Below are 10,783 nucleotides of genomic sequence, written 5' to 3' on the forward strand. Positions count from 1 at the left end.
TGCATTAAAATCATAAATGCACATTTGTACAAAACATTGATTTTAGAAGTTACTTGATATCATTTGATTACTTACCTTCAGTCTGTATTTGAATAAGAAATGAATAATGATCATTTTATATCAAGGTTACTTGCGATTGTGAATGACAATAATCTTACTGTATCTTCTACAATTGTCTTTCAGAGTTGCAAACAAAATATGAGAATGATCGAAAAGGTAGTTCTTTAATAAATAAAATTAATAAACTATTTCTAAGAGTAAAATTATTTGGTATTTGGCAGTGTAGACATTGCTCTAATGTAGGGATCCAAAACCTAAAATGTTGTGTTTCGCTTTAGTAAGTTGTGTTAACTTGGATGACAATATTTGTGTACATTGCTGTTGCCTAATGACAGGGACCACCAATCCCTTTTGAACTAAACAACCTGCTCCAGTGAAATGATCAGATGTTCTGGAAAGATGGATCAGATGAGCGCTTTCATGTTTCTACATATATTTCAATCACTGTATTATTAAACTTTATATTAAGCTGCTCTTTGCTGTTATAATGTACTATGTTAGGGTTTTATAATTACTCTTTTACAGTGAGTATGATAGATTTTTTTCTGGGGGGGGGGCAACGGTAAGGTAGAAAAGTGGTGGCTTTATATTACGTGATCTACATTACAATACAACATCCGCATTAGCAAGATAGGGTAAAAGAGCTGGCGAACCGTCGTTGGCTTCTCCTGCTGGATCTTCAGCAAAATTACTTTTACAACTTCCAGCTATCCGCCATTTTGAGTCCATGACTATGCCGCCAATGGCATCTTTCTTTCTCTCTGAGTGGTATACCAACAAACTAAATAGTATATATAACAGTAATAGTTCACAAAAAAAAAAAAAAAAAAAAAACAAATTTTCCCAGATGAGAGTTCGAGCCACCAACTACATCGCCAGTAACACTCCGCCTTTGCTCACCTAGCTTTTTCCACGTTCCACTCACATAGAAATTCAACGCGTGTATGTGTGGGTAAAATAAGTGAATATGTACTTTTATAAATAACATATATTATTATCTGTTATTGGTATCGAATCCGCTATACCAGAAGAAATAAGGTAACTCCTTCAGTTGAAATATGTTAGTGTGATTTTAAACGAAAATAACCAAATAAAGTATACATTTAAACATTTACTGACTAAGTCAAATACAGCAAATTATTCAAGCTAAAATATACTTGCTTCTCGAATCTCGGTCTACTATGGAGCATAATGTGTATTTGTCCCAGAAGTAATAAATCGAAAAGTGAAGATCAGAAACATATTCCAGAGAGGAAATACTTCCTAGACAGGCTGTCTCTTTCCATCAAGGTACAGACTGTTGGAAAGGTATGAAATTTCATTTTACAGAAATGATTTTAAAAATATTATACATATACAAATTAATTTTGGAAATATTTAATGAAAATGAAAACTTCAAAAATTTCCATCTATAAATACCATTTGCAGAGCATCACCATTGTTTAAACAAGAAATATACACTAATGTATGTAGTTCAGACCCTAATTATCTCTTAAATTTTCATCTTATGAAAACATGTGTTTGAACCGATACAAAATCTCGAGTACATTGTGAAAATCAAAAGAATGACGAAAAATAAAAAAAATCACAAACATATCAGTTTGGTAATATCTTTTCACAAAATATTAATTAGTAAAATCTTACTAAAAACTTCTAGAATATCTTTTCGTTCTTATCCAATTTATAGTATATGACTACGATGTGATACCCGTTTTGAACACTATTGTTTTATAACTTACATTTTCAAAAATTGATAAATATTCTAAAAGTAGATAATATTGTACTTTTAGGAATAGAATAACTAAGAAAATAAATTATTCTTGTATTCTTTGCTTGCATACTGTATAATAATTTGATAGAAAGCACAAAATGGTAGCTAAACTACCTTGTGTTTTTAATGTTAAAACATACAAAAAGCAAACTTGATATTAAAAATCTTATAAATTTTTCATTCTAATCAAGATTACTAATAAAACTTCAACTGACTAAAGGAGTACATATAATCTTAAATATATATACTACCTTGGTCAGTTGAAGTTTTATTAGTAATAAAAAAAAACTTAATTTTGGTTATGCTTTGCCGTATCGGTAAACACATTGTCTTTGAGAACGAGAGTGTGTGTGTGTTTTTCTTATTACAATGCTAGGAAACATTCCGTGCGTTAACTAGAATTCAATTTTAAAGGCAATTTACAAACGAATTTACCCACACCGGTAAATGTTAGGTGACACAAACACGTACCAGGTGTCATTCGACAAGCACACGTCTTTTAACCCATTTGACGCCAATGTCCTATAATAAGACAGTTATAAAATGTGTCAGTATGCAACACTGTTTAATCCACTAACATTTGTTCCTGTGTATGCATGCTCAGAAAGGCACAGGCTTTCTTCTAATGTGGTTTGTGGGAAATTAGTGCAATTTAGAGGGACCTATTTTACCCTGAAATAGCTGTAATTTTTACCGTTGATCAAAGATGGACTTGTCGTATAAATAAAACATGAAACGAACGTAGAAATCTAAGGTAAGCATTTATTTTATACTTCAAATATTATTCTTTCTGATTATATTGTAGTTTAAACCCACAATGTAAAATATTTTGATATCAAGGCCTTGGTTTTCTAGTGTCCTATATAGAGGACATTTGACCTACCTGTTTTTAAAGATATTTTAATTCTTACTAAATATAGGAAATAAACTTTATGTATGCAGTAATTATAAAATACATAGTTGTTTTTAATCTAAAATACAATATGGATATATTTATAACGTACAATAGCTACAGGTGGGCCTTCAGTGTGTATAAGCTAGTTGCGGAATGTGTGGAAAATCTATAATATCAATAGTAAAATAAAAGTTCGAGTATACTACAATAAAAACTTACTGCGCTGATTTATAAAAGCGATTTACAAACAAAAAAAGAAAGAAAGAAAAATAAACAAAAGACGAAAAAGAAAGTATCAAAGTGACATCATGCATTGCTTGATAAAACAGATTCAAGAATGCCGTAAGTTTATTTGATAAACTGATGACCTTATATTCAAAATCAAATGATATATTCAGTTTAAAGTTCCATGTGTATGCCCTTTAGGCTAAAACGGATTCAGATGACTAAGGTAAGCGAATGTTGATGAAAGTATTTGTGAAATTAAAAAGTGGGGCGAAAACGAGAGTACCACGAGAAACCCCAGGGTCACGACGTTATCCATCACAAATTTACTTGGCCCGGAATCAAATCAGGGCTCTCAAGCATCACAGCTAAGAGTTCTATCACTGAGCTATGGTGCTCCACGTTCAATCAGGATCAAAGGGAAGATGTGTTATTGGAACCTGCTCACCAACAAAATGAAAACTCTGTTCTTGCCAGTTGGAAACTCTATCACATCTTATGGTTACGCAACTTGAATCCCCTGGAATTTCACAAAAGTATTACTATTACTATTACTAGTATTACTGTATTACTATTACTATACCAATACTCTCGTCGTCTCCACCAACAAGAATTCACTCAGGGACACAGGGACGCTGTAAAAAGTGTAAAGGCACGAAAAATAAGCAAATAGATACTAATACGAAGCCTCGAAAAAAAGTAAAGATGCAAAACCGAAGAAACCGATAATATCTTCCCATCAATGTAAGGTTGGTTTTTCCAGTGTCATGCTTTGATGATTATCATAGTTAAAGCAAAAACGCAGTATATTGATTTTAGAACATAATGTAAAAGTATGTACTCTTGCAAAAATAATAGTTTAATAAAACTTACCATGAGACGAAATCAGGTATATTTCTTTTCATTTTTAAAAAATTATCAATCTAAATGCCCGATGTCCTATATATAGGATAAACTGTACCGGGCGGACCCCGGTAAATACAATCGAACTCTTTTTCTTTTTTCCGAATATATGTTCCCTGTATAAGAAAATGTGTAACATGCAATCAAATATACGCAGTTGAAAATTGGCACCAAATAGGTTAATGTTAACTTTTTACTTTTGTTTCCTTTACTTCTATTTCCATGTACATAAATTTTGTTTAGTACTTAGAAATAATATTATTAAAATCAATAAGAGTTACTCACATATATTAGTATGACGTCATGAAACAATATTTCGAGTCGTTTAAGAATTCTACAAATCGACGTAAGTCTCGATCCTTTTTATACTGTTACTCTACTGTTCATTGTTAAAGGAGCAATGTCGACGTCAGAGGAAGACAAGGTAGCAATTGCCTCTGGTACGTCCGTCTGCACTCCGATTGCTTCCCTGCCCTTCTCCGGACAGTTTGTGTTGTACTGAAGGACAAGGAATAAAAAATGATCTTTTCTTCAGTATACAAAAAAAAAAAAAAGTTCCCACCAGAAAATTTTCGGGTCTAGGTCAAAACCCCCACAGCCAAAACCCCCACGCTCAAGAAATGTCAAAACGCCCACACGATCGGTCATAACTCCCACACAAATGGACAAATCTCCCAAACGCACGAACGGTCAAAACCCCCCACATCCAAAACTCCCACACTCAAGAAATGACAAAACGCCCACACAATCGGTCATAACTCCCACACAAATGGACAAATCTCCCAAACGCACGAATAGTCAAAATCCTCACAGCCAAAACTCCCACACTCAAGAAATGTCAAAACGCCCACATAATCGGTCGTAACTTCCACACAAATGATCAAAACTCCACATGCAGAATTTGTCGCAACTGCCACACAAATGGACAAAAACCCCACACAATTGGAAAAATCCCCCACACTCTGAAATGATCGTGATTGCACGTCTTTGTTGCGGCTCTTTATGACGCCCACTTTAGTGTTTCTGTCATTAGAAGATAGTGCAAGAAGAATAGTTGCAACATCAGTTTAAGTGGAATAAAATTGTTATTAAAACGTACAAGGGCAAGATATGCAACCAGGATCATTTCAGACTATGGGAGATTAGTCCGATTGTGTGGGAGCTTTGTCCATTTGTACGGCAGTTGTGATAATTTCTGCATGTGGGAGTTTTGTCCATTTTTTGTGGGGTTTTTGTCCATTTATGTGGGGATTGTGACCGTTGCTATGTGTGGGAATTATGACCGTTCGTGTATTTGGGAGATTTGTCCATTTTGTGGAGGTTATAACCGTTTGTTTGAGCGTTTTGACATTTCTTGAGTGTGGGGGTTTTGGCTGTGGGAGTTTTGACCTGTTCCCAAAATATTCCACCCATTAGCAAATTCCGTTATACAATTTCGGCCCTCCATCTACAACGGTGGTAGGGCCGCTCAAATATGCAAGTACATTCGGATCAATCTGTACATTTGAGATCCTGTCACCAGAGCTTCTCAACTTCGTGTTCAGACCGAAACCGGATTGAGTGGGATTACCCGTTTCGTACCAGAAAACAGTACTCTGACACTAGAAGCAACATGGTTTGGAGAATTGTTTGCAAAGCTTCGGGCGACCGTGTTCGCTTTGCGCTTGTTAAATATCATTAATATATCTTCACGCATGTGGCATTAAAGTTAGCATAAGTTGCTTTCATAGTTTGTAGCTGTACGCTTAAGGGTGCTACAATGAATTTGGAATCGGTGGGTATAATTTATTGTTTAAAATGGAGGTGGTAGGGAAAAATGCTGAAATGGATTTTGGTTAACAGATGGGGACATAATCTATAATCGTATAAAAGTTACTTGCATTTGAAATCAGGGGCGAAACGTAAAATATTTTTACTTATGATACGACATTTTCAATTGCCAAATACACGCGATGAGTTGATATTAGCGAAGCGTTGAAATAGCTGAGTTAGTGAAGGCGGAGTTTTATTGATCATGCGAACGGGGGTCGAAAATTTGATTTTTTGTTTTATTATTTAGTTTGCTGATATATTACTCATCGACAGAGAGAGAGGGAGAGCTTTGGCAGCGTAGTCGCGGAATGAAAGCGGCGGATCGCTGGTGATATAAGTGTAATTTTCTTGAAGAGCCATCTTTAGCATCTGATGGAGGTTCGCCAGCCACCTGACAACGCAGATATGTAATATAAATATATCCATTTCAGCATGTTAAGAATTAGATTCATCCCCGTCAAAAAATCTACTCCACTTTTGCACCTCCCAGCTGGAATATCACTGCAAATAGTAATAAAATTCTTCAATATTGTGATATAATAGGAAAAAAATGTTCAATATAAGAAGATGTTTTCTCTTTTCAGAACATCTGATCCTGGTTTTAGTCGAAAGCAGATTGGCTGTTGATATGTGTAGGTAACGGTAATGCACAGAAACATTCCAATTAAAGCTAACACAACCTACAACAGGAAAACACATAACATTTTAGGTTTTGAATCCGTACATTAATGCTGTGTTTAATAACACCAAAATTTACAATTGGAGACAGATATGGAATTATTTTACTCTTTAGAAGCAGCTTGCTAATTTTATTTATTACAAAAATCACCTTCCTGATCACTCTGTTTTGAAGATACATTAAATGTATTGCCGTTCACCATCACATATCACGACGAAATGTGTCCATGACTCATTTCGTACTCAAATGCAGACTTCAGTTAAGTAGTTGATCGATCTCAAATAATTTCTAGAATAAATTGAGTTGAGTTGATTTTGGGTTTAACGTCCCGTTCAGCAGCGAGGCTATATGAGACGTGGACCTACTGATTAACGTGGAATCCGAACCACATGAGTTCTAGAATAAACTATTGTATATGGAATTGTACTTCTACTTCACCTAGAACTCTATTAAGAACATAATAATAAGCAATAAAGTAAATAGTTCAAGTACAGCACTGACTAGTTACTATGTAAATTACATCAAAAGAAGTGTCACTCCACTGATTGTATAATAATTTTCAAATTTAATTATCTAATCTTACCATATTATACACATGAGTGAACAGATTTTTTTTTTTTAAAAAAAAGTGTTTAGTAATATATTAAAATTAATTATTACACAATCGACTTGCGTAATATATATTTTAATAATTGTGAAATATGACGTATTATTTTATACTACAGTCTCAAGGTTAGAGACCACTATATAATTCCGAACAAGACTATTGTTCTACAGTTGCACAAAGATTTCTGAATTCAAAATCCATACAACTACCTAACACTATGTTTCCAAAGGTAAATATTATTACTATTAGTACGTTCATATACTAAATTGCATAGCAAATTTGTGGGACTTAATAATAATTCTTAATATTTTTATTTACATGTGACTTTCTTTGTACGGTAAGTAGTTTAATAATAATGTTATTTTTAACAAATAGTATAGAAATAAATTAATAGTATTCCGCTAAATTTAGACAACCCTTATAGCAGTATATGTACTCTAATATTTAAAGTGATCAGAAATTGAAAATGCAAAAACTGGTTGTATATGAATCAGAATAGTTTAGGGAGGAGGGGTAATTAATATCTGATTCCTATATTGCATTTTGGGAGCCAGCAGTATTTCAAGTTAAGAAATTAACAAGGTTTATAACATAGCATTTCCTAACTTCAATATAATTGAATAATTATTGCAATGACACTTTCAACTGATAAAAACTACTAAGAATAAACCAAACTAAATACATTGTCATTTATAACGAAAATGCATAGAATTTGCTTTGGTCATGTATGCAAAATAACAATTGTGAGGCACTTTGCTTATTTTAGCTTAAAAATGAGACATTTAGATATCTCGTTTAAGAGTTAATAAAGCTAACTGTTCCGGTGGAAACAGCCGTATAGTTGCGTTAGGGATAGAGTAATTCTAACATTAACAAGAAGGAATGTTTGCTTGTTTCTGATGTCAGCAAAATACAGTAAGATTGGAGATAAAAATATTTGACATTTCTTGTTATATATTGACTTGTAAAGATATTATTTTCTTGTATATTATTATATTACTCTTTAAGATATAATGTTAAATCAATTTATAGATATATTAAACAGAAAAGAATCAACATAGTTATGAACTTCATTGAAAACCAACCCAATTTAAAAGAAAAACTAAACAAGAAACTTAAAACATAGGCAATTCTCATAAAAGAACTTAAATAATTGATATAATGTCTACCTTCAAAAGCTCCCTCGTGGCTATATGATTAGTATAGGCTCCGTTTTCGTAGAGGACTCAGGTTTAATTCTCACTTGAAGCTCATGTGATTAGGATACTCCATTAAGTTGTGGCCCACGTCTTATACTACCTCGCTACTGGAAGAGATCCTAAACACAATTTCAATGTATGATCTTACCTACAATTTCTAAAAACGAAGTAAATTTTAAATGCATACTCCTGGAAAAACGAAATATTAAGAGTTATGACATTAAACAAGTAGAAAATACTCGATACTTTCAATTTTAAATCTGCAAAATTTATATTTATACAGTATGTAAGCAATGGGATTATGTACATAAGGAAAAGTGTCTTACTTCTATTTTCTCTGAATAGTGAACATATAAATTAGGTAGTCTATTATATACAACTGAACACAATATATTCTCATTAGCTTGTGGAGATAATTATATAGTGAGGTGTCGCAGGAAAATAATACACAAATATAAAACACATTATTATTTTCTTTTACATTCTTGTTATTTATTTTATCTTAGGCATTTCTGTTTCTTGCCTTATTGGTGTGTGTTGCATTGGCTGTCCCAGGACCATATCCCCAAGTCTATGTCCCATTACGTGAAGGGGGACGAGGAGAGAATATGCAGACTGCTAACTTCATCTGGAGTAAGTTTCAAAACAACAAATTTTAATATGATAATTATAAAACATGAATCAAAATTAGTGCATGAAATGATGTACAAATTATACTAAACATTTGAATTCTTTTTTTTTAATAAAAGATTATTTTTGTATTTTTTATATACATTAATACCTAAATATTTCATAAAATCATAAATTATTTACTGAAATTATATTGAAATTTTAACAGTCAAAGAGACGTTTAATTTAGACTTTCGGTTTTCTTTTCTGAAAATTTTAAAGAAACCGGTTTTTCAAACAACAGTTAGGTTTTCCATCAGTTTTGTTTTTAAAATCGTTTCGATTTTCAATCCAAGTGGGTTCGGTTTTTTAACAAATACTTTGAGTTACTTCTATCATTTATCTGCAAATTATTCTACTACAATAGGAAAGATTACGGTTCGGGGCGAAAATCACACTGATATTAGTGAAAGTTCTAGATTGTTGGAGAGAAGTGAAAAAGACTTTGCTGGCAAACGGACACGATTTCTGAAGAAACCAGAAACTGACTTCGACTAAACACCTAACATTTTTTTAAAATCATAAATGTTTCTTTTTTAAAAAAGTGGTTTTCGATCTTTCTAAGCAAAAACAGTTTTTCTTACATTCCTAGTTGAATTAGTATTCGATTGATAACGTCAATGTTTTCCTTTGACTAGAAAAACGATTTTCAAGTGCCTTTGTCCATGATTCTCTAAACATAAATAAACTGATAAGTTGTAGGGAATACCAGATTTATTAGTATGTTTAACTCTTTATTTCTGTAATTCATATGAAGAATAAATTTTAAAGAATAATAAAATTAATTAAAGGTGAGTATGTTTTACCTTTTGTGTGGAAGGTCTGCGTTCGGTCTATGGTGATAGTACGAATTTGAGTGATTGATCAACGAAAAGTGACCTTCAAACTATAAACATTGAAAAGAATAAATGAAATATGTGTGTGTTTATGTGTCATGGGCAATAGTCACAAAAGCCTGTGACAAATATCTTGGCATTTTAGCTAAACGAATAAAACGGAAGCTCTGACGCGACGTTGCCTAGTAGTAAAGGGTATGGCTACCGCTAAGCAGATGAACTAAAGCGCGATCAGGTGGTTGTGTACAAAATAAACGTGGCAATACCGCAGGCCTCTCATTTGCCAGCAGCATTTCAAGGGATCTTGGAGCGCCGTCTACAAATGCCAAGATGTTTGTCACGCTGTTTAAATTTGATGTGGAATATTTAGTACGCATTTTGTTGCTATTTATACTATATTGAGATAATTATTTAAAATACTGTTAATGACTTTTTCTTTTTATTCCAGGATACCCTTACTTCTGGGGTTGAAAACGATTTTAGATTGCAATCGTCTCAAGTGGATAATAAAATAATGTCTTTAATTAGAAACACAGAAAATTTAGCTGTTTAATTTTGTTCTGTACTACTCTCAACGAAGTTATGGTAGAATTAAATCATTATTCATTAATCATTAATTAACAATTAATGTAATTAAAATAAATAAATGATATTTAAAACAATTTTCTGAACATTCTGAACCCCATGTAATTGATTGGTGAGGAGATAAATTAAGTAAAATATTCTACATAATTTAAAGAATCAAACAAAGAAAAGGAAACTAAATTTGACCTTCCTTGACTGTCGAAACTATCTTCCTTCTAAGGAATGTGATTTGTTTTTTAAATCAAATTCTGCAAATCCTTTTGAAGACTGTAATAAAATATTTTAAATATTATTCTTTCAAACATAAAAATTATTTTTGGACTCAGTTATCCGGTATTTAAAAAGAATTAATATTTTAGAAAGAAGTGTAATTTAACACTTAAAGAGCAACTGAAATAAACACATGAAATAAATATATTTTGTAAAGTTATTCTCACACACAGATAAATATTACATTATTACTGATTAGTGGATTAATGGCACATTTCTGAACAACAAATTGAGTACACGGTGGCTTAGTGGTGAAGCGCTTACTTCTGGCG

At 32.5% G+C, this 10,783-nt stretch overlaps 1 long non-coding RNA gene across 1 annotated transcript; it reads left to right on the forward strand.

Annotated features, from left to right (window-relative positions):
• The first annotated feature begins 7,141 nt into the window (after positions 1 to 7,141).
• On the forward strand, positions 7,142 to 10,562 carry LOC145691652 (uncharacterized). Its single transcript, XR_014132466.1, has 3 exons — positions 7,142 to 7,181; positions 8,658 to 8,784; positions 10,105 to 10,562. It is a non-coding gene; the product is annotated as an uncharacterized LOC145691652 (long non-coding RNA).
• Positions 10,563 to 10,783: the final 221 nt, after the last annotated feature.

The sequence above is a fragment of the Thermobia domestica genome, chromosome 8 (genome assembly GCF_964235325.1).
Source record: "Thermobia domestica chromosome 8, izTheDome1.hap1.1, whole genome shotgun sequence".
Lineage (NCBI taxonomy): Eukaryota > Metazoa > Arthropoda > Insecta > Zygentoma > Lepismatidae > Thermobia > Thermobia domestica.